Source organism: Dermacentor andersoni, chromosome 10 (assembly GCF_023375885.2).
Source record: "Dermacentor andersoni chromosome 10, qqDerAnde1_hic_scaffold, whole genome shotgun sequence".
In the NCBI taxonomy this organism is placed as follows: domain Eukaryota; kingdom Metazoa; phylum Arthropoda; class Arachnida; order Ixodida; family Ixodidae; genus Dermacentor; species Dermacentor andersoni.
Window position 1 is genome coordinate 75,783,599 of NC_092823.1, and position 2,376 is coordinate 75,785,974.

Sequence of the window (2,376 nt, forward strand, 5' to 3'; positions counted from 1 at the left end):
TCACCGACTCCAATGGAAATTGTTAGTGCGAATCTTGGGGTTTATGGTGACGGACGCGCATTGACAGCGCTAGTAAATACTGGCATAGATTTCTCTATCATAAGTGAAAAACTCGCGAATGCCTTAAGAAAGCCAAGACTTTGTGGACAGGTCCCCACATAAGAACTGCAGAAGATCAGTTGATGACGCCCACAGGCAAAGTTACCGCTAGAATTATTATCCATTCCTCGGCCTTCGGTACTACTTTCGTCATTTTGCCGGAGTGCTGCAAAGACATGATTTTGGGAATCGATACCCTACATGAATACAGTGCCGTCATAAACATTCCGGACAGATCGCTCATGTTTAGCATGGACCCAGTTTCAGTTGTACTCTGTACAGAGCAGAGGCGTCGACTTTTACGCGTCGCCGATGACGACGTGAGCATCCCACCATGCTCATGCTCCCTGCTGTCGGTGACATGCGACATGCCGAGCGACTGCGACGCTATCGCCAAAAAAATTTCCAGCGCTGCTATTCAGCCGTGGCATATCAATTGCAAGAGGGGTCATCAGTTAACCGTGGACGCACCGAAGTTCTCGTAACCAACTTTAGCCATGAGCGCCGGCATCTTACCGACTCCGTATGACACTCGCGTACGTCGGAGAGTCCAGTCAGGTCACAGACTGCTTGACTGTAGAGCAAGGTGGTTCTACCAGCCTGCCTTCTGTGCCTCCAGATTTATCTATCGATGTTGACCCAAACTTGCTGCCTGCACGGAAACAAAGCATCTTGGAGCTTGTACATCAGCTTCAGGACTCCTTCTCATCGACGTCGAGAGTTGGTCAAATGCCGTTGACCAAACACCGAGATATCACTGATGATACAGCCAGGCCCATACGGCAGAACCCGTATCGGGTGGCCCCACGGGAACGCGAAACCATAGAAAGTCAGGTAAACAGAATGTTGATGACGACGTTATTTAGTTGTCAAAGACTCCTTGGGTGTCGCCAGTGGTGTTAATCAAGAAAAGGATGGCCGCTTACGTTTCTGCGTTGACTACCGCAAGCTCTATCAGATCACCAAGAAAGATGTTTACCCACTACCTCGTATAGACGATTCTCTCGATAGACTGTGACACGCATGTTATTCCTCGTAGATTGATTTGAGGAGCGGGTACTGGCAAATAGATGTTCAAGAAAGAGAACGAGAAAAACTGTATTCGTGACACCGGCGGCATTTATGAAATTAAGGTAATTCCCTCCGGTTTGTGTATCGCGCCGACATCATTTCCGCGGCTAATGCGCACAGTTCTCTCAGCCCTCAAGTGGCAAACGTGTTTAGTGTACTTGTACAATGTTATTTTATTTTCTGCAACTTTTGACGAGCATCGGAGGTTACTACAGGCGGGTTTTCAAGGCATCTGATCTGCCGGTTTCACGCTGAAGCCAGAAAAATGCCACTTTGGCTTTGAAGAGCTCGACTTCCTCGGTCATGTGGTCAGCAATAAAGGTGCACGGCCTGATTTCGATAAAATAGCTAGCGTTGCAAATTTTCCAGCGTCGTCTAACAAAAAGCCAGTTAGGCAATTTTTGGGACTGTGCGCCGAGTACCGACGCTTCATTCTGAACTGTTCACGAATTGCGTCACCGTTGGCATGTCTTACCCGGAAAGACGTCGCATTCGTGTGGGATGAAAAAAAGCGACGAGCGCTCAACGAGCTGCGGCAACGCCTCCAAAAGTCCCCACTCCTCTGACCTTTGACAAAGACACCCTGACAGCGGTTCACACCGACGCCAGCAATGTCGGCTTAGAATCCATACTCATGCAGTAGCAAGACGGTGCTGAACGAGTTATAGCTTATGCAAGCAGAACCCTTTCCCGCACGGAAGCGAATTATTCCACCACGGAAAAAAGAGTGTCTTGCGGTGTTGTGGGCCGTAATGAAAGTTTGGCCGTATTTGTACAGCCACTCCTTTAATGTCGTCAGTGACTACCTCTCCCTTTGTTGGCTGACGAACTTAAGAGATCCGTAAGGACGATTCGCACGCTGGAGCCTTAAGCTTCAAGAGTTCGACATGGTTACTGTCTATAAATTGGGAAAGTGGCATAAGGATGCCGTTTGCCTGTCTCGTGCCCCATTTGAATCTGCAAATGCAGAAGATGACGACAATGCAGCCTTTGTCGGAGTTCTCAACATAGCTAAAATGTCACAACTGCAACGCTATGACCCGGAATTGCAACCAATTATTAGCGTCTTGGAGGGTCACAATTCCGTTGCCCCAAGGCTTTTTGCAAGAGGACTACCATCATTTTGCCTGCGTAACGACCTCCTGTATAAGACGAACTTCTCTGCGAACGAAAACACCTACTTACTCGTCATCCCAACACCTCTCA